Source organism: Patagioenas fasciata, chromosome 26 (assembly GCF_037038585.1).
Source record: "Patagioenas fasciata isolate bPatFas1 chromosome 26, bPatFas1.hap1, whole genome shotgun sequence".
Classification (NCBI taxonomy): Eukaryota; Metazoa; Chordata; class Aves; order Columbiformes; family Columbidae; genus Patagioenas; species Patagioenas fasciata.
Window position 1 is genome coordinate 7,128,179 of NC_092545.1, and position 22,244 is coordinate 7,150,422.

Below are 22,244 nucleotides of genomic sequence, written 5' to 3' on the forward strand. Positions count from 1 at the left end.
CCCCTTCCCACCCGCACCCTGCCCTGCAAACACTGCGGGGCACGTTGGGCTTTGCTGCGGGAGAACAGCCCTGCCTAGAAACCCCACCTCGAGCTTCCAGACGACCAACTGTCAAAAACCAGCCGGGGGTGCAGGAAAATATCAGGCAAACCTCAGCTGGATGCTGGGAGAGGATGCAGAAGCCGGCTAAGAATAGAAACGGCTCTGCGGCCGCGCACGGAGGGGCCATCAGCGAGGGACATCGTCACCGAGTGCTCCCCGGGGAGCAATTGCAGCGACAGAGCTGCTCAGGGAAACGCGCGAGCCAAGCGATGCCAGCTTTCCTGCTTTGCTCTTTCCAGCAATCTGTTCAAATAACTGGAATAAACAAGTAATTCCCACCGTCCCTTTTGCCCCCAGGACACGCGCCCTCCGGCACCGCCGCCCAGGCTGCTCCCGCCGAACATTTCTCATCCATAGAGCTGAAATTAATGCGCATCCACAATGACTCCTGATTTTTTCCATCTTGGAAATGCCTTGTAAATCCTGACGTAACTTGGCAGGAAAAAAAGATCGTGTTTTATTGTGCTACACCCCAAGCACCTTCCTGGGAACGGGACTGCTTGGGATGGCCAGAGCGTCTGCAGAGCTCCCGCCGGCTGCCACAAACCTGCTGGTGTCAGCAGCCGCTTTCCTTTCATGCCCGGCCACGTTTTTCTGGCGTTATGGGGGAAATGGGGAGTTTCGAGGAGCTGGGGGACACACGTGCGTTTGTTTTGTGCCCTGAGCAGCGAACGACTCCCCAGCCCGCGGTGCTGGGTGCCCGGGCTGCAGCACCCGCCGTGCCCGGGCGGAACTGCTGGACCCCTCATGGACGGGAGAAGCGAGGATCTGACCTCTCAGCTCCTCTCGCTGGCTCTTCCACTGGAGAACGCGACCTCAGGCTCCAGCGGCCCCACGCTGAGCTCACGAATGAATGATGCGCTTTGCTGAGACCCATTTCTCTTGTGCATGAGCTGCCTTTCAGAGCCAACGACACCTGTAGGGGTGTCACAGGTGTCTGGGCTGCAGCCCCCTCCCCGAGCTCAGGGAGCATCCTCCAGGGTACCTGTGGGCGCTGGGAGCACCCACCGTCCCAAATCTCCCCACGAGAGGCTGCCCGGTGCTGCAGGAGGTGGGGAGGAGGATGAGCAAGGCCGTCTCCTTCCTCCCAGCCACGCACCACGAGGCTCTGGGGACGAAGAGCTGCAGGGAGGAAGGGCTGTGGGGAGGAAGACTTGCAGGGATGAAGAGCTGAAAGACAAAGGCCTGCAGGAGCTGCCAGGTGAGCAGTGCTGGGTGCCCTGTAAGCCCCATCGCCTGGAGGGGCTGTGTGCTTGCTGCAGCCTGTCTCCCAACCCGTGTTATCTGAGTGAGCAAAGGGCTTTTGTTCCGTTTGCCCTGCCTCATTCGCCGTCTTTGTTTTTCTTGCGAAGCCACAGTTCCTGATTGATGCTAAATTCAGCTGGCGGGGTAACAGCGCCTGTGTTTGCCTAAGTTGTCACCCCCCGGCTCTCTCACCCCGGGGGCTGGGGGCTCAGGAAGGCTTCCAGCTCAAAGCAGCCCCTGCTCCTGCAGCACGCCAGAGAAAACACGGCTCCCTCACGCAGAGCGACGCTGTTAGCAGGTTCTGCTGCTCATAAATCAGAATTTCCTTTGCAATCACCCATCTGGTATGTGGCCCCTGTTTCCATGGGCCGGTGGTGGGGTGGGAGGTCCTGAGCCCCCCAGCTGTGGGGAGAGCGGTGCACAGGCAGCACCGCGGCCCCATCCCGGTGTGGGGCTTTGGGGCGCTCTGCCAATGCTGGTCCTTCCCACCCGGGACGGGGGGCACCTCACAAGTGCCCCCGCAGCCACAGATCCGCTCATGATCCAGGGACGAGGCTCCGGCAGCCGCACACATCCTGCCCTGCAGCACAGCCCAGCCTGGCCCTCTGCCCTGGGCACCCCGAATTTCCCCCCCGCCCTCCCCTTGCGCTCCTCTTGCTCAGACATCTGCTCAGAGCAGCTCCGGAACCAGCCCCGCTCCCTCCCCACCAGTGCCGTTCCTCCCCACCAGTGCCGTTCCTCCCCACCAGTGCCATTCCTCCCCACCAGTGCCGTTCCTCCCCACCAGTGCCGTTCCTCCACACCAGTGCCGTTCCTCCACACCAGTGCCATTCCTCCCCACCAGTGCCGTTCCTCCCCACCAGTGCCGTTCCTCCACACCAGTGCCGTTCCTCCCCACCAGTGCCGTTCCTCCACACCAGTGCCGTTCCTCCCCACCAGTGCCGTTCCTCCGCACCAGTGCCGTTCCTCCACACCAGTGCCATTCCTACACACCAGTGCCGTTCCTCCCCACCAGTGCCGTTCCTCCACACCAGTGCCATTCCTACACACCAGTGCCGTTCCTCCGCACCAGTGCCGTTCCTCCATACCAGTGCCGTTCCGCCACACCAGTGCCATTCCTACACACCAGTGCCGTTCCTCCCCACCAGTGCCGTTCCTCCCCACCAGTGCCGTTCCTCCCCACCAGTGCCGTTCCTCCGCACCAGTGCCGTTCCTCCACACCAGTGCCGTTCCTCCGCACCAGTGCCGTTCCTCCGCACCAGTACCATTCCTCCCCACCAGTGCCGTTCCTACACACCAGTACCATTCCTCCACACCAGTGCCGTTCCTACACACCAGTACCATTCCTCCACACCAGTGCCGTTCCTCCACACCAGTACCATTCCTCCACACCAGTGCCGTTCCTCCGCAGCGGTTCCTCCCATCATTTAGGGCTGCATTGCGGGTTTTGACACTCGGATCACTCCAGATCAGAATTCTCCAGTATTATTATGCAGATGAGCTTATGAAAGCCCCTAAGTGCTTCTTGCCTGTGCAGCCAGGGGGTTTGAAACAAAGCGGTATTTATTCCTGCGACGCGGGGGGAATGCCAAGTGGCAGCGCCGGGCTGAGCATCCTCCAGCCCCACAGAGCCCACCGGCTGCTGAAGGGCCAAAACCGCCTTTTTCCTCCCTTTCCCCGGGAGAGCAGCAATTCAACCCACCCTTTGCCTTGTCCCAGATCAGCGTGAGGGGTCTGAGACAGGGAGCTGGGAGCCAGAATGGATTTATAGTCAGGAGAGGTTGGGGGGAGATGGATGTGGCACGAGATGAACAAGGCTGTTTTCTCCTTGCCTTTGAATTTGCGGGGAGCGCCTCGAGCGCTGATAAATAAAAGAGAAATACGGTCACTGCCGGGCGCGGGCGACGGCAGCGGCCATCGGCATCACCGGGGCGGGCAGGCGGAGCAGTGACCGCTGACACATCCATCGGCATCACCGGGGCGGGCAGGCGGAGCAGCGACCGCTGACCCATCCATCGGCATCACCGGGGCAGGCAGGTGGAGCAGTGACCGCTGACCCATCCATCGGCATCACCGGGGCGGGCAGGCGGAGCAGTGACCGCTGACCCATCCATCGGCATCACCGGGGCGGGCAGGTGGAGCAGTGACCGCTGACCCATCCATCGGCATCACCGGGGCGGGCAGGCGGAGCAGTGACCGCTGACCCATCCATCGGCATCACCGGGGCGGGCAGGTGGAGCAGTGACCGCTGACCCATCCATCGGCATCACCGGGGCGGGCAGGCGGAGCAGCGACCGCTGACCCATCCATCGGCATCACCGGGGCGGGCAGGTGGAGCAGTGACCGCTGACCCATCCATCGGCATCACCGGGGCGGGCAGGCGGAGCAGCGACCGCTGACCCATCCATCGGCATCACCGGGGCGGGCAGGCGGAGCAGTGACCGCTGACACATCCATCGGCATCACCGGGGCGGGCAGGTGGAGCAGTGACCGCTGACACATCCATCGGCATCACCGGGGCGGGCAGGTGGAGCAGTGACCGCTGACACATCCATCGGCATCACCGGGGCGGGCAGGTGGAGCAGGGACCGCTGACACATCCCGCCTGGGGACGGATGGGACCGCCAGGCACTTCACTCGGGAAAGATGGAAGAAGTGAAAGATGTGTTAAACGGCAATAACCCCCCGGTGAAGTATTTCACCGTGTCAGGCGCAGTTGTATCCAGCCTTGATTATTTCACGTCTGCTTGCAACCCTCCATTAAAAATTGTACGCGCTCTCTAATTTAGCTCCCCGACCCATATATTACCTGTGTGGTCGATGTTCTACACAAATGCCTTGGATAATGAAATTATAAGCAGGAAGAAATCACATTTTAATAGGGATCCTATCGGGCAAAACGCCACGCCAGAATCGCATTAGCAGGGCAAATTCTGCGGGCGAATTCATTTCTCACATTGGGCTGGAGAAAGCGAAGGGAGGGTCCGTGTTGTGGGAGCCGCGGTTCCTGGAGGGGCAGCGTGGCACTGGCGGTGCCGGTGCTGGTGCCAGTGCTGGTGCCAGTGCTGGTGCCGGTGCCGGGCAGCAGCGTCCCTGCCGGGACGGTCCCCCCAGCGCTGCGCCGGGTGGGCAAAGTTCCGCTTTCGAGGGTTTTCGCTCTGCCGTGGCCTCCAGGTCATCTCATGGAAAGTCTTGCTGCAACGCGCATGTTCTCCCAGAGCCAGCCTGGGTCTGTTTTCCAATGTTCCATCGAAAATTGGGCTGTTTTTCAACTAGAAGGAGGCCCGTTTCCAAGCAAATCTGGGCTGGGCTTTGGCCTGTTTTCCAAGAGAAAGGGGATTTTTGCCTCAAAACCCTGCCAACAGCTTGTCTTTACAGTGCTTTTTTTTCAGCATAAAAACTGCAGTTTCATTGAAATTGGAGGAGGGAGGGAGTGAAAATCCTCACCCCGGGCTGTTTGAAAGGGGAGCTGCGGCGTGGGGGGCTCGTGCGCCCCGGTGACACGGCCACGGGGCACAGGACGGGGCATGGGGGGAGCGGGAGCTCCGGGTCCTCCCGAGAGCATCATCTGCCGCCAGGGCGTGGGGGGCAGGGCAGGTCTGGCGTCCGGTCCGCTCCTTCGCCCGGCTCCAGCATCCTCAGCTCTCCCCTTGACCTTGAGCTCGGAGCAGAGCCGGGGGCATCGCTGAGCCCACCCCTGCCTGGTGCACCCTGGGCTGAGCCGGAGCCGCTGCCAGCATCAATAATTAGATCCAGTTCTGCTCCAACGGGAACTTTCTCATGCGCAGCCCACCTAATCGAATCACCCTGGAGGTGTGGGAGACGTCACGGCCGTTGCCATGGTCCCAGGCGGGGACGGAGGGGACAGGGAGCCGGGCAGGGAGCGTTTTCCTGATTTTGAGCGTCAGAGGTAAAGCCGGCCTTCCCACACCGGGTGCTGCATCCGCCGACGTGGACCGCAGCATCTGCTCCTCATGGGACACCCCTGGGGCTGGTCCCCGCCACCCCGGCCAGCATCCCCGTCCCCACGGGCTGCTCAAGTGGCTGCCCAAGGAACGGTGGGAGAACGACCAGGAGGAGCATCCCGCTGCACGGTGCACACCCGCCCCTGCTAACGGGGATCAGGATGAATTGTTACGGCAGATTATTCTGTAATTCCAGGATCACTTAACTGTGCTCTGAGGCGTCTGGCCGTGGGGCAGATGGAACACGGGCTCGGCTTAGCCCTGTCTTGCTCTTTATGGCCACGCCAAGAGGCGTGGGGCTGCTGGTGGGGTGTGCTGGGGGATTTGCACCGTCGGGTGCGGGGGATCCTGCCCCACTGCTCCCACACACGGTGTCTGCTCAGCCCTGGGGGTCTGGGAGCACCGGTCACCTACAGGAGAACCCAAAGCTCCCCCGGCTGTGAGGAGCAGTGGGCAGCAGAAGCGGTCGTCTGAGAGCGAGAGCGAGAGCGAAGCTCGGCCGCGTTTCAGCGCGATGTGAACAACGGGCTGCGGCACAAAGGGCCGCGTTTCAGTGTGATGTTAACAACGGGCTGCGGCACAAAGGGCCGCGTTTCAGCGCGATGTTAACAACGGGCTGCGGCACAAAGGGACGCGTTTCAGCGCGATGTGAACAACGGGCTGCGGCACAAAGGGCCGCGTTTCAGCGCGATGTTAACAACGGGCTGCGGCACAAAGGGCCGCGTTTCAGCGCGATGTTAACAACGGGCTGCGGCACAAAGGGCCGCGTTTCAGCGCGATGTTAACAACGGGCTGCGGCACAAAGGGCCGCGTTTCAGCGCGATGTGAACAACGGGCTGCGGCACAAAGGGCCGCGTTTCAGTGTGATGTTAACAACGGGCTGCGGCACAAAGGGCCGCGTTTCAGCGCGATGTTAACAACGGGCTGCGGCACAAAGGGCCGCGTTTCAGCGCGATGTTAACAATGGGCTGCGGCACAAAGGGCTGCGTTTCAGCGCGATGTGAACAACGGGCTGCGGCACAAAGCGCTGGGCGCGGGGCAGCCACTCTGAGTCACAATGAAAACTACTGATGATAGCAACCACCTGAGCGGGACCCACTCCAGCGCCGGCCTTTCCGAGGGAGCCCAGGCTGCTGGCGTGCAGGGAGTGACCCTGGGCAGCCCCATTGCTGGGGACAGGGGGGATGCTCGTCCCCCTGTGTCTGTAGCTGGTTTGTCACCTGTGCTGGGGGGTGACACGGCAGTGGGGCAGGGGCGAGACGGGAGCGCTGCAGCCCCCATCCCGAAGCTTCTCCATCGCGGGCACCCGTCCCGGTGCCGCCTGCGTGTGGCCCTGACACCCGTGACCACGGCCCCTCAGCCCCCGCCCGCCCCGGCAGCCGCAGCTTTCATCCCGGCCAGGAATGCCAATTAAACTCTGATTTCTTGGTGTCGCTTACCCAAGAGCTCAGCTCTAACCCTTTGCCTTTCGTATGGAAAATCGAGCCCTGCCACGCCTGTTAACATCTGCACAGATGTTCGGGGAGGGGAGAGGGGGCCAATCCATCCCCAAAGCGACCTTGCTGGTGCCACTCCACCCCTCGCGGTCCCGGTGCCATTTGCTTTGCTGCAGGCAGGTGCAGGCAGGTGCAGGCAGCTGCAGGCAGGTGCCGGATCCCCCAGACCCAGGCAGGAGCTGCAGTTTTGCCGGGCAGGGTGGCAGTTTTTGGGGTGCATCGCTCTGTTTCTGCAGGGACCAGGGATTTCCAGGGGTATCCGCGTCCCTGTGGAGCTCAGGCCGTGCCTTGTGCATCCCCGTCCTCTCCACCCGGGCTCTGGAGCGGTGCCGGGCGCTCACATCACGCTGGCCATAAAAGCAGATGGGGCTCGAGATGCAGGCAGGGCAAAGGCAGAGTGTGTGTTCCCACTGTAAATAAAACGAGATGATTAATTAAAGTGCGAGTCTGCTGCCAAGAGGAAGAACGGGGCTCAGGTGGCTAATTAAACTCAGCCTGCAAACCCAGCCGGAGAGTTTCTGCCTTATGGCCGCGCACACAACATCTGCTCCGTTAAGATTTCGAGAGATAAAGGCAGGAGAGGTGCAAGAATGCAGGAATTCCAGGGGAGCCGCCGCGGCAGCCGTTCTGCCGCAGGGACCCGCTGCTGCTCGCAGGGACCATCGGCCTTGGGACGCGATCTGCAGCAGCCGACCAGAGAAGAGGCGCAGGAGCTGGAGGGATCAGATGCGGTCCCAGAGATGGACAGCAAAGCCCAGCGTTTGAAAGGTTTTGCATGGGCTCCCGCAGCCACAGGCTTGGAAGAGCTTTGCGGGGGAGAGAGGAGGAATTACATGGAATGGTAGCGGAACTGAACAAAAAAATCTGAAAAAAGGGAAGGATTGCACTGCGCTGGTGTCCCAGCCAAGGCATCCGCACCGGGGAGCAAAGCAAGGGGCCGAGGGACCCGGCTGCCCCCGTGCACGGCCCCAGCCCCGGCGCCTTCCAGCTGCAGAACTTTCCATGACAAAGAAGGTTTTGAGGGGAACGCCTGGCTGCGGGAGGAGAGGAGGAGGAGGAGCGGGAGGAAGGCTGGCCGGCTGCTGCTCCGCGAGGGACCCACGGCCGGGGCTTGCTCGGGTGCACACACTCGTGCCACTGGCCCGCTGTCCCCCTCTCTCTGTGACACCAGAAGCACTGGGGGAGGTGACACAGCACCAAGCGCTGCCCAGCCCCGGGGGCTGCACCAGCCGCTGCACCACTCGCTGCCCCCCGCTAACGAGCCCTTGGCACGCCAGCGGCAATTATTTCAGCCATAAAAGTCTAAAATCGGTTCTTTTATTGACCTGGCCTGTAGCCGGATCCAGCGTGTGAACAGCAAAGGGCCCATTCCTGAGCCCTCCTCTCCCTCAGCCTCCCCAAGCTGCCCTGCCCTCCCCAGGAGCCCCGGGGGCAGGGGCAGCACCAAGGGGGCTCCCGGCCCCCACCCGCCCTGCCCGCAGCAGGGCAGGGATGCCCAGCCCTGGGAGCAGAGCTGGCCCGCTCTCAGCACCGGGGAGTGGTGCTGGCCGGGGTTGCAGGTGGCTTTCTGGGTCAGATTCTGTGCCAGGCCTTCCCAAAATAGACGTTCTATTTTAATCCGCTCATTATTTCTTCATGGTTTCCACAAAGCACTCGTTATTTCTGTGTGCCACGTCCATGTACCTTCCCTTCCAAACCCTCCTGCCAGCGGGGGTGGTACCCAGAGGGGCTTTGGGAGGCAGGTGGGGTGGGAGTGGTACCCAGAGATGCTCTGGGACAGGAGTGAGCTGGGGTGGCACCCAGAGATGCTCTGGGACAGGAGTGAGCTGGGGTGGCACCCAGAGATGCTCTGGGACAGGAGTGAGATGGGGTGGCACCCAGAGATGCTCTGGGACAGGAGTGAGCTGGGGTGGCACCCAGAGATGCTCTGGGACAGGAGTGAGCTGGGGTGGCACCCAGAGATGCTCTGGGACAGGAGTGAGCTGGGGTGGCACCCAGAGATGCTCTGGGACAGGAGTGAGCTGGGGTGGCACCCAGAGATGGATGCGGTGGGGGTGGGATGAGGAGGAAGAGCTTGTGGCTGCCAGCACGGGCTGGGATGCTCGTCCCTGCCATGGAGAGGTGTTGCTGCCTGGTGCTCTGGAGGAGGCAGGAGCGAGGTGCCCGCTACCAACCCCTTCCCCCAGCTGCCAGCGCGGGTTTCCAGCGCTTCTCAAGGTTTTATGAGTGCCTGGTACAGCCCCAGGCCTGCTGCCTCTGCCAAATTGTCAGGTTGCTCATAAACCAGAATGATTTAGAAATAACTAATGCTGAAACTATTCCATATCATAAAGAACCCAAGTGCTCCTTCCCTGCCAGAAACGCTGCGCGGTGACTGCGCCCCCGGGACCTGGTGAGCTACAGAAAGCCCAGGACAGTTAATTAAACGTCCAGGCGCCCCGTTCCCGAGCACCGGAGGGGACGGCGTGGAGGAGCCCAGCTTCACTGGGTTGGCCGAGGGTTTCAAACGAACACGGTGAGGGTGTTTGGCGGTGCTGGGCTCCCGGGGCGCAGCGGGGAGGTGACCGGGTCCCTGCGGGGCTGCCCCGGCCAGTGTCCCCCTGCTCGGTGTGGGGCTGGGGATGTCCCCGGCCTGGGCAACTCCCTGTCCCTCTTTGCGATGAGACGCGGCACTGCCCTTCTGGGAGGGGCTGAGCACCCGGCAGGATGCGGCTGGCGGGGGGTTCTGGTGCTCCCCTCATCTGCTGGGGCGCGGGATCGGGTTCTCCTCTCTGCGGTGCAGTATCTCCTTGAAGCGTGACAGCTGCGATTGCTTCCAGATGTGCAGCTCCTCGCCTCCAGCCGGCTGGGGGGGATGTGGTAAACGCTGCGATGGAAACCAAAACCCGGACCAGATGTACCGTGTCAGCCGCAGCGACGCGCACATCTGGCCCCAACGCATGGGCACGGGCACCGCCGGTGCTGACGGTCGGTGTCCCTCAGCCCTTCCTGCGGGAGCCTCCATCCCGGGACCCGCCGGAGCGCTGGCTCGTGCATCCCCCGGGCTGCCAGGGAGCATCTCAGGGGCCGTGCATCCTCCCAGCTGCTGTCCTGGGTTTGCCACGCAGAGCGGGACCCCGAGCCACGCGGCGGGACAGGGTGCAGCCAGAACCGCAGTGTCCTCCCTGCCCAGCCCCACCGCAGCTCCAGGGATGCCGGGAAGGACTCGTGATGTCAGCGGTGATGTCAGGAAGGACCGGGATTGGTGACATCATGGGATAAATCGGGAAGGAGGAGGGAGCTGGCCTGCGCGAGGCTCTTGGCAGGTCACAGCCGCCAGGGACAAGCCTGAGGACGAGCTGGGCACTCGCCCAAAGGAGGCTGCTCGGGGGGTGCCAGGCGCCCCAGGACGGCGGCTCAGCCGTGGCACCTCACCGCCCGCCTGGGCTCTGCCTCCCCGAGGGGCTGCGGGAGCACCAGAGACGGAGCCGCGTCCCAGGGGGGTCCCTGTAGCTCTGCTCGCCATTTTTACCTTGGACCCCGCTTTGTACCTCACAGCCAGCACTAATAACAATTATCCCCATGTACCTCCTTCACAGAGGGCTTGAGAGGAGCAATTAATCTCAGTAACAGGCTTTGAAGAGAAGAAGTGCTGTCTAAGCACTGTGCTCTTATCCTTTTGATGGGGTTAGCTGTGTTGGAATACAAGCAAAGACATTTGGAGTAAATTAATAAAGAGTTTAACGACATCCAAAAGTTAGAGAGATGAAGCATTTGAAGGGAGTTTATGGCTTCATGGGGAGGGAACAGCAATGCAAAGGGCATGTTTTCTTCATCAGCTCTGCTCTTCGGGTTCCAGCGCCACTGAGTCTTTGTACCTTTTAGCAGGGTGCGTCCCCGCACCCCAGGGCAGCCCCGGCTCCGTGTCCCGGGGAAGGAGCCAGGACCGGCGCAGCCAGCGGGGATGGAGCAGAGCTGCTCGGGGATTTCACCCGCTGCACAGCCCAGGGCGCTTCCTCGGCGGCGATGGCCCCCAATTAAAAGAAGACCCCCTGCCCCGGCTGCTCGGGGAGCTCTGTGCAAACACCCCGGCCCTCAGGAGGGGAAATATCTGGGGGATGGGGCTGCCACATCCGACAGCTCCAGGCTGGCAGGGTTGTGCCGGGATGGCAGCGACCTCCTCCGTGCAGGGCTGCAGGACACGCGGCAGAGCCGGGCACGGCCCCTCGCCTCCGCGCTCCAATCTGGCGCTCAACGGGGAGGATTTGTGCTGGCACTGCCGGTGCCGCTCTCCCGCAGCCGGGGTGTGAAGGTCAGGGCTGCCGCAGGGCAGGGATTTAAATCTCAGCATCCCTATAGGTGATGGAGAAGAATCATTAAAATGCAGCAGGTGCCTTGTGCTGCTCTGAAAGCTAAATGGCCTTAAAGCACTCCAGAGATAATGCATTTTCCTAGCGGTGTATTTATGAGAGAGTCAAGATACGAGCACTTGGCCCAGCTCCCAGCGCGAGTGTCGGATGCTGCACACCCCATAGATGGTGCTTTTCGTGGTGTTTTTATATTTTCAGCCTGATTAATACCCTTGTGGCGGCTGGAGCATGGGGACGGCTTTATGTTTCACCGGCAAGCTTGAAAGCCAACACAGCTTACACACTCAGGGAGGCACCGACACCGCTTCCCCAGCACCCTCCGGTGGTTTAACCCCGCAGATCCACACAGGCACCCGCTGGAATTCCAGCACCTGGGCTGTTCTGGGCGAGGGGGGAAGAGCCCCCGGGGCTGCTCCAGAGGTGCTCCAGATGTCCAAGCACACGAACATCGCCAGTTCTCCTCCAGACCTCAGCACAGGCCAAAATCAACCTCAGAGCTGGGAACACATGTTTAGGGAATGGCCAGATTAACGTTTGCAGTGGTGCTAATTACTCTGAGTTAATTAGCAATCTGTTGCCTCTGGGCTACAAAGGCCCCCAGTGAATATAAAAACCCAGCTAGAAGGCTCTGAGAGCTGGGTTTTGTGTGTTTTTCTTCTCTTTCTCTCTGCCTGGCTGGGGGAGTGGGAAGGTGAGGAGGGGCTGGAAGTGCTTGGCGTGATCCCAGCAGACAAGCCGGTGGCAAAGGGGACACTGCCACGGTGCACTCAGAGATGGGGTTCCTCTGTGCCTTGTGCCAGCAAAGGATGATCTGCGGGTCCTTCAGGGTGGTTTCATTGTGGTGGTGAAGAAAAATGGATGTGTTTGTGCTGTACCCAGAGCTGGGGGCAGGGCAGGGTGTTCCCCACGAGTCAGTGAGCTACAGCAAGATGTTTCCTTGGTTTGGTGTAGCTGTGGGCAGGGTGATCAGCGCTGCGGGACCCGGCTGCCGGTGGCACATCTGCGCAGAGAGCACATCACTTTTTCCAGTGGTCTCTGCCTAAACATCTCCAGCCGGAGGAGCTGGGACGCTCGCCAAAGCAACCGGGCTGTCCGGGGGAGCACCGCGCCATGCCCGGGTACCGGGTGTGCTGGATGGAGCACCCCGAGGTGGCACCTGCAGCCCCGAGGTGAGCGTAGGACACAGGCAGGGCTGGGCAGGCTCTGCTGCAGCCTCCAACGCAGCCTCCATCGCGCTTTGGGGCAGCGGCTGGAGGACCGAGGCACAACCGCGCAGCCCGAACGCGCCGTCCTGCCCTTCCAGGGGCTGATGTGCCTTGTTACAGCTCTGCAGTTATTCCTTAATTCCGAGCTGTAACTACGCAATCAAGCTCTCCAGTGCAATAATTCCAAAACCTTTCTTGATTCCTGTATTAAATAAAGTACATTTACAGAGTATATGAATTCCAGACTCAGCCTGGGACTCCGGGGACGCATATTCCTCTCCTGGAACTTGTATATCCGGCCTGAGGATGAAAACCCCCGAAGCCCCGAGCATAACAAGCACTTCTTGTATTTTTTCCGTCTCCGTCACATCGGGCACGCGGCGTGTGCTCGGGCAGATAAACAGCATCTGGTTGGAGTCAGGTAAGGAGGTCCCGGGGGAGCAGGTTTGTGGTCGGCTGCCAGCCCTTCTCTCCCTCCTTAACGTGCTTTTGCAGATGGATGGAAACTGCAGCCAGCCGAGGTTCTGGTTCTGGAGAGCGCTGGGGAAGGGCCAGAAGTTGGGCCTCGGTCTCCATCCTATCGGCACAGCGCTGGTGCTAACGCCAGGCACAGCCTTGTCTCCGTGCAGGGATTTGGGAGCTCCATCATCCCAGCAGCCCTGCAGGGGACATGGGGACGCTCCGCGGCCCGGCTCCCTCCGGCAGCTTGTGGCTCTGGCGCAGGAGGAAGGTCCCTGTCCGTCTGTCCGGGCAGCGGGGCGAAGGGCCGTGCCGAGGAGCAGAGCGGTCCCGGGCAGCCGTGGCCATCGCGGTCCCCGCGCTGCCCTCACCGGCGCTCTCGAGGCATGGCGGAGCCACGCGCTGCTCTGCTCCACCTCTGTTGGAAGCCTGGAGGTCCCACATGCGCCTCGTGGGACGCTGCGCAGCTCGCTGCCAGGTTCTGGAGAACCATCCCAATCTGTGCTCCTTACAAGCCTTTTTCTCCTTCTGCAGGAGGAGGAAATTCTCATATAAAAATGGAAAGGCGCCCCTTCTGCCAAGCTATTAATTCTGCTTCCTATGGAAACCGAGAGGTCCCTGCCTTCACTCTGAACTTCCAAGTTTATTTTTATGCCCAGATTTGGCAAAGCATTGAAGCCTGAACATAGCATGATGTGTGAGCTGAGGCCCATCCCTCAAGCACCTTACAGCACACGCAGCCATGTGCTCCGGCAAACGCCCCCCGTGCTGGGTTTGTTCCTCACTACAGAGACTTTCTTTTCTTGTCCTTGCCAAGTTATCATTTGCTGTAATTAATTTCGCACAGAGAGCCTGGGAGCTGACTGGTGGTTTCAAGCCTCTAGAATAGCCAGGGAAACCAATTTAATTAGCTCAAGTGAGCCAAAGTTACTTAAGCGATTCGTAATAAGTTCCAGGCTCTCCCACACCAAAGGGGTTTCAGCCGAGGACAGAAACTTCCTGAGCGTGTTCTGCAGGGCCGCGCTCTCGGTGCCGCAGCCGATGAACACTTGTGCGGGACGTAGAGCAGCCCCGGCTGGGGAATTCGGCGGGTGCTGCTGCGGGTTTGGCGCCCCTGGAGCCAGGGCTGCGATTTGGGGTGCTGAGGGTGCTGCTTCCCAGTGCAGGGCTGTGATTTGGGGTGCTGCGGGTGCTGCTCTCCAGTGCCAGGGCTGTGATTTGGGGTGCTGCGGGTGCTGCTTCCCAGTGCAGGGCTGTGATTTGGGGTGCTGCGGGTGCTGCTTCCCAGTGCAGGGCTGCGATTTGGGGTGCTGCGGGTGCTGCTTCCCAGTGCCAGGGCTGTGATTTGGGGTGCTGCAGGCGCTGCTTCCCAGTGCAGGGCTGTGATTTGGGGTGCTGCGGGTGCTGCTTCCCGGTGCCAGGGCTGTGACTTGGGGTGCTGCGGGTGCTGCTTCCCAGTGCAGGGCTGTGATTTGGGGTGCTGCAGGTGCTGCTTCCCAGTGCCAGGGCTGTGATTTGGGGTGCTGCGGGTGCTGCTTCCCAGTGCCAGGGCTGTGATTTGGGGTGCTGCGGGTGCTGCTTCCCAGTGCCAGGGCTGTGATTTGGGGTGCTGCGGGCACCGCGTCCCCGGGGACCCGGGGAGGGCTGTGCAAGCTCGGCGGTTTCTGGTTTATGAGCGTGTTGCTTTTCTCTGTGTCCGCTCCCCAGCCAGGGGAGGGTGGGGGGTTGTGCCTCAGCAAGGGGACCCCTCGTGTCCCCGATACCCGCTGAGGCACGTTCTCCGCAGCAGCGCAGGCTTTTGGCTGCGTGTAATTACGTTGTTAAATTCCGTGATCAAAACGCTGTTTTCTCTGTTTGCTGGGGATTTCGTGGGGCTGTGTAAATCTGTGTGTGCTGGCGGCGGGGCTGCCCTGGCTCCGCTGGCCCCGACCCTCGTCCCACCTTGGGGGCAAGAGATGCCGCATCACATCGACCGCCCATCCCCGAGCTGGTGCAGCCGGTGCCTGTCCAGCTCAGCGACTCAGCGAGGGTCCCGGGCCGGGGTCCCAGCCCTGACGTTCGCTGTGCGCCACGGCTGCGACATCCGGCGCACACAGTCCCGGGGGAGACGGTGAGCAGCCCCTTCTCCCCAGCATGCGGCCCCAGTAATTCACTGTGCGCCCCAAGGCAGAGCTCCTGCAAGAGGCGTCGCTCTGCATGGAAAGCTGGAAGGGAGCGTCAATTAAACCCACGCAAAAATCAACTTAATTATTGGGGAATAAAGATCCCATTATTCTCTCTGCCCTGAAGCAGAAAAAAATCTCTCATTTCCTTCCTAAATTCAAATGAGAGAGACATTTATGGGGAAGGTGTGCCTGGCACGGGAGCAAGGGCAACAGCGGCTGACGGAGCAGCCCGGCGGGGACCTCGAGCTGGTGGCACAGACCCCGTTCCCAGCACTGCGAGGTGACTTCACCGCGCAGCCCCAAGCGAGCCAGCCCGTGCCCAGCAGTGGCTGCTGGTGCCACCAGCGCTGGGACGGCTGCAGGGGGCAGGCACACACCTGGGTGACAACAACCGCCCGCCCGCCTGAACGGGTGCTTCGGGAAAAAAACCAGCTGAAACCACACTTTTCTGGCAGCACAGCAGTTGGGTCTTCAACAAGACATTTGAATTTCACACAGCGAGCCAAAAAAAGTTGTAATTTGAATATACAGCATGGCACATTCCTCAGAAATTGATCATAAAGTTCTGTTAAAACACAGGCACGGCCTGAGTAAAATAAATATTTTTGCTTCCAGAGAAGTGAAAGGTCTGGCCAGCAACTCCATTTATAATATTTTTAGCAGGTGATTCATCGAAGAGGGAAAAAAACACCCAGGGCAGCTGAATGCAGCAATGGCTCTTTGTCTCGGCAGGGTTTTGCGCCCGGGCGCTGCACAGCGGCTCCTGCCCAGGCTGCTCCCGCTGCCCCGGTCCTGCGCGGTCCCCGAGCCCCCCGAACCTGCTGCCATCAGCAAAGCTGGACCCGCAGCTCCTCCGGAGAACCGGGGGACGGGGCAGCAGGGACACAGCTCCCTTCCGATGTCCCTTCCCAGGCGCTGTTTGCTCAGCGCGGCCGCAGGAGCTGTGGGTTTGGCTGGGGTTTCTTGACCCGGTTCCACTCACTGCGTTGCTGCGGTCTGCGAGTGGAAAACAAACCCTTTGGCCTTTCCCATCTCCGGCTCCCACAGATTGTTCTCTCCCTCCCGCAGGTACCGACCTCTCCGCTCGCTGCGGATGTCGCAGCCGCCGGACGCGTGGGCGCTGTGTGTGCACCCCCGTGTTTGTGCGGTGACGGTGAGCACGGGCGTGGGAACTGGAGGAAAGTGCAGGTAAAAAGAAGCTTGTCCCCAGCCCCGCTGCTGTGTTCTTCAGTTTGTGCACAGGCAGGTTGGGTGTAAAGCCCCGGGAGGCTGCACGGTCGGTACCGGAGGCAGCGGCTCCGCAGCAGACGAGCGGTGCGGGCACAGCTCCAGCCCCACGGCCCTGCCCGGGGGTCCCGGGTGATGCGGCTGCAGCCGGAGCCAGAGCCCACCCAGCCGCAGGGAGAGGATGGGGCGGTGCAGCCGTGCAGAGGCCCTGCAGGGCACACGAGACACGTTGTGTGAGCTGGTGTGCATGGAGTCGTGGCTGATGCCTTTGGACTTCCCCGGTGCTTGTGGCCAGATGACAAGAGCGATCTCTAAACCCACTGCTCGTGATGCACGAGGCACCTGCTCCCGGCTATGAAAATGGATTAGCTGCGTCGCATCTGGAGCCCATCCAGGCTGCAGCGCCTGCCCCAGCGTCCCATTTGGCACGCAGAACCCCCCGCCTGGAAGCGCGATGAAGGGAGTGAGGGGACGAGGCTCAGAGTTAAAAGGAGGCTCTGGAAGCTGTGATCCTCTCTAGGTGGAGAATCCCAGAGCTCTGAGCAGCCCCAGATGCAGCGCTGTCACCAGGGCTGGCTCCTGCGCCCCCGTGCCCCTCGCCGTGCGTCCCCGTGTTCTCTGTGCTGAACCTGGATGCCGTGTGCTCCCAGCTGGCCGGGGTTCAGCCTGCTTACAAACTCCAGAGCAGCAGATATTATAGTAACTCATTGTGTTCGGAGTGTTGGAAGGACTCCACGGTCCAACGCAAAGCCAGTGGTGATACATGAGATAGGAGGAGAGCCCTGCGCCGTCACAGCGCATCCAGGACACGGTGCTGCCCCTCGCCCTGCCCCAGGAACCTGCACCCAGCCCATCCCGCTCCAGGGTGACCCCCTGGGACCTGCTGCTCCTGCCGGTGCCACCCTGGTGTCCCTGAGCATGGGGGACTGGGCTGTCCCCGCGCTGTCCCCGCGCCGGAGCAGCCAGCTGGGCACAGCCGCGGTGGCAGTGACGTCCTGCTCCGGCTGGGCGCCACGGAGCAGCCCGGCAGCTTCAGAACAGCCCGAACAAGAGTTATGTGCATTTCCTTCCTTCACCTGGAAAATCCTATTCCCCTGCTAGATATCCGTTATAATGCAGCCCTGCCTGGGTCGGGAACCACACGTGGAGTTTTATTAAGCTCCAAATACCAATTATTTCAGGTACTCATGCAGCAATCTCTGCCCCAAATGATGCAATAAGGGAGCTGGCGCTGAGCTGAGGCTGTTTGGGCAATGGCTATAAATCTCTTTTATTATCAGCTTTCTGGTCAGTGTGCCACTCAGTCCTCGCTGCTCTGGTTTCGACTGACGCTCTCCGCAGCCCTTCCAGGCCAAATGGTTGGGACCAGCTCTTGGAAACCAGCTGGGAAAGTCAGGGCTGCAGCTGGAGGCTCAGGTTTCTGACCAATTTTTCAAGGCTCGGGGAAGCTACCAAAGTTGCAACATCATTTTGCAACCCGTGATGTCAAAGGTGGGACCCTGAAACGTGCTGGGTGTGGAGAGACCTGCTGAGCAGCTGAGGGAGGGTCGGGGCAAAGAAAGGAGGATGGAGAGCTGCAAAATCCACACTGCTCTGAGCGCAGACCTGGGAAGGACCATCATGAGCAAGAGCTCCAGGCTTCCCTGCTGCTCCGGTCAGGTGCAGAATTGCTCTTTGGTGCGAGTCTGTCACAGAACCGTCCAAACCGGGTCCCCTGCAGCTTACCGGGCAGCCTGGGCCACCCCTGCCCGGGACACCGGGGTCCTGGAGCTGGGCACGAGCAGCGTCCCTGCACAGGGCAGATGGTAAAGAGAGGGGACAGGAGTGAATGCGGCACGAGGCTGAGCTCGCTGACCGAGATGTGGCCGTGGTGGCGCAATGAGGGACAATTAAGCTGCCGCCACACAGCCTCGCAGGGCAAATTAAGTGCCAATTTTCTGCACTGCTGAAGAGGTAAAGAATTAAAATGATAACTAACAGGAAGTTTCGGCTGAAAAGAAAGGACGAGTTGGAAGATGGGAGTTGGAGGCTGGACTTGGGCCAGTGCTGAGACACCCCCGGCGAGCACCGCAGCGACGTGCGCCTCCAGCCACTGCCACCCTCCTGCTCTTGGCAGGAGGTGGGAATGCAGAATGCTGCTGTTACTCTCTCTTCGCAGAACGGGAATGCAGAGAGCTGCTGTTATTCTCTCTTTGCAGAACGGGAATGCAGAGAGCTGCTGTTACTCTCTCTTTGCAGAATGGGAATGCAGAGAGCTGCTGTTACTCTCTCTTTGCAGAACGGGAATGCAGAGAGCTGCTGTTACTCTCTCTTTGCAGAACGGGAATGCAGAGAGCTGCTGTTACTCTCTCTCTTTGCAGAATGGGAATGCAGAGAGCTGCTGTTACTCTCTCTTTGCAGAACGGGAATGCAGAGAGCTGCTGTTACTCTCTCTTTGCAGAACGGGAATGCAGAGAGCTGCTGTTACTCTCTCTTTGCAGAACGGGAATGCAGAGAGCTGCTGTTACTCTCTCTTTGCAGAACGGGAGTGCAGAGAGCTGCTGTTACTCTCTCTTTGCAGGGTCTGCGCGGCTGCTGCTCCCGGGGGGTTGGGAAGGTTCGTTCTGTCCGGGGCACAGGGAGCAGAGTCCAACCGGAGCTGCGGGAGCAGCGTGCGGGGTTTGTGTGCGAAGTTCCGTGTCTGAGCAGTTTTCCCTCCCTCCGGGAAGCAGCAGCCCTGCCTGGCGCTTTCCAGGGAGGAGATGGACGAAATGGCTGCGGCAGCCGCCGCTCATTGCCGCTCCTGGCGCTCCCTCTGCAGGAGCGGCCGGGTGCTCGGGGAGATCTGCAGCCAAGGTCAGGCTGGCACTGCCCACGGGGACCCGCTGGAGTGAGGCCGGGGGGTGTTCAGCTGAAAGGCTTGAGCCGATTCCTGTGCGTGTGCGGGAAAGGAGTCCTGTCCGGTGTGGCGTTCGGGGACCAGGCTACAGTTTGGGCTGGGCACACTGGGGGCTGCGATGCTGGAGGTGGGGACCGGAGGGGACAGCGGGAGCCGGCTGCAGGGCAGAGGCTGTGGGATGCGGGGATGCTCACCCCAGCTGTTAAAAGCCTTTACTGGGGTGCAGCCCCAGCTGAAACTCCTGAAACCTCAAAGGAAAACATCTGCTCTGCTCCAAACGGCGTCCCCTGCTATTCAGCTGGAACGCCGGGGTGTCCCACCACTGCCCCAAATCTGGCACCCTGTGTGCTGGGTGATGCCACATCCCGTTCAGCCTCTCTAGGGAGCTCCATGGCTCCGTCCCTCTCCTCCTGTCTTGTCCTTGCGTGGGGCAGCCGGGGAAAGCAGCATCAATCTGCAGGCACATCCATGGCTGCCCAGCCTTGTGGGAGCTCAGACCAGCTCCCCTTCTCCTCTCCCCGCAGCTCCGAGGCTGCAGCTCCCGCTCCCCCTGTAAGCCGAGAGCTTCCCTCCCCGCCGGAGGCCAGGCTGCCAAATTCCAGCCAAGAAGTGCATTTTTATGGCATGACACCAGTGGGGCCCCAGCAGGAGCCGGCACACGCTCCAGGCGTTCGCCCGGGAGGCTCCGGTACCGGCACACAGCGGCGCGCGCGGACGGCTCGCCCAGCGCCATCGGCCCCGCCAGTTTCCTCTCTCTGCTCATGGAAGTGCTCGCCAAATATTACAAAACATCCTCCTTCCTTTCCCCCGCTCTGCACCAGACACCCCGCGCCGGCTGCCCTCCCCGCGCTGTCCATCCCCTTCCTTCCTCCCCGCTCCTTTTCCAGGCAGCTGCTCGCACACGCAGCTTTCGAAGGAGCCGCGGGACAGGTAGCAGAGAGTGACGGAGCCCAGGACAAGCCTGCAGCTGGAAAGGTAGGAAGGAGAAGGGAGCTGAGGGCTGGGCGTTCACTGAGCACTTGTCTGCATCAGGGCAGAGGGAGGAGGAGAGCAGGGAGCAAGGGCTCCCTGGCCACCCTGGGGTGCAGAGCTCGTCTCTGGCTCCCTCCAGCCCCTGCGACATCAGGCCCTGGAAGACACTGAGTGGCACAACCTCCTCCTGGCTTTGCCCGCCACGGAGCTCGGTGTCCTGGTGCTTTCCCGAGGCAGAGCAGTGCAGTGGCACCTGCCAGCTGTGGGCACGCCGGGCTCCCCGCCAGAGCCGCAGTGCCGGCGGCGATGGATCTGCTTCCCCGGCCCGTGTTGTGGCTCTGTTTGTGTTGCTAAGGAGGAGCTGCCAGAGCGCGATATGATGCTGTGTGCTGGCACCCGGCCCCACGCTGCCCAGCCAGGGCTGCCCTGCCCCGGGACCCCCTGGGGAGCTGAGAGGGGAGGTGCCGTGGGGATCTGAGCCAGCGGTGGGTGGAGGGCTCGGGCGCAGCATCCGAGGTGATTTGCTGCAGTTTGGTCAGTGCAGCGGGTGCAGGTTGGGTGCTGGGGAGCCCATTGCAGAGCCGAGGTGCTCCAGGCAACCCTCCCCGGCCACCTGCAGCCCAGGTTTGGAGCCACTGGCATTCAGATGGGAGGTTCCAAGGAGGCATTTAAACACCATCCATGTGACAGACCCAGCTCTGAGTCACAGTGCCTGGAAACACCAGTGAACCCCTGTCCCAGGCAGCAGCCTTGGCGGCCTCCTTCCCAGGCACATGGAAATTTCCATGGAGTTAGCGATTGGGTAATTATTACCATCTGCCTCCCTGCAGCCACCAGTCACCACCCGGCCGGCTGGGGCGCTCCTCGGGGTGCTGGAGGGGCTTGGGGTGCGGGACCCCCACCTGAGCCAAGCTGTGCCGGCAGAGCAGCGGGACGGCCCCGGAGCCCTGGCTGCTGCCCTGCCAGTGAGTAGGACCCCACTGCTGGGGCACATCTGGCTGCTCTGCAGCACTGCTGGCTCTGTGCCGCCTCTCTCCGCAGCGTGTGTCCCGCAGCTCCGGGGGCATTGCCAGGCCCTGTCCTCAGCGGAACGGCTCTCTGGGCAGAGTTCCGTGCTCTTGGCTGTGTGTGACTGTTGAGGTCTGGTGACACTTTGCGCAGCTGGGCAGCGGAGCCGTCTCACGCAGCCACACTCCGGACCGTCGGAGCGGGGCTGTGCTGGGGCTGGCGCTCCTGGGGTCTTGGACGAGACCTGTGGCTGCTCTGAGGCTGAGCTTGTGGTTTGCGGATGGTGACACGGACCCTTCATCCTTGTCCTGAGGGGCTGGGAAAGCTTAATTAGTTTTGTTTGCCGATGTCTGCCAGGCGGAGGGAGCTGGAGGGAGGGTGGGGTGGGGTGGCACTCTGCGCTTCTCGCTGTTTGGCATCTGCTTTTCTCTCTTAGGGTGCTGCGCAATCCTCGTCCACTTTTGATGGCTCCCCCACCGGTTTTCAGGCTGCGCTCTCCCGGAGCTCTGCGCTCGCTGCTCGCGGGGGGGCCCTCGCCGAGGAGCGCGGGGGCTGCAGATGCAGCTGCTGTGCCGAGCTCCAGCGGGACCGAGCACAAGCAGCCGCGCTGGCACGGCACCGGCTGCACCCCCGGCCCGCTCGGCACCCGACACGGTGAACGTGAGCCCTGCCCGGTGTTTTGGGTCCCCGTTTGCTGATGCGTGTGTGCTGCTGGAGCCGGGGCAGCCTGGTGACAGGGGGTGCATTACTTTTGGGTTCACCCTTTTAGTTCAGATCCCTGCTCCAGTAGGACAGACTTAGGAAATACTGAATTCCTGCTGCTTGGCAGGGGTCCTTGGCTCAGCGAGGCCCCATGGGTGCATATTTCTGAGATAAATCACTGCAGGGTGGGTGCAGCATCCTGGCTTTGCAGCGGGCGCAGGTGCCAGGCAGCCCCCAGCCCGTCTGGGGGGCTGGAGTTGAGGTGTCTATAAACTGCAGCGGTTCGGCATCTGCGGGCACACTGGGACTTTAGCCTGGGCAGGGAAGGGCAGCGTTTCTAAATGTGCCGCTTGGAAACGGCTGCAGGAAATTCTTCAGAAACCAAAGGCACGGAAAGGAAAGGGCCGAGCCTTGGGCGGGCTGCCCGGGCCACAGCCCTTGGGCACACGGGTGCTGCGCGGGGACCGCGGT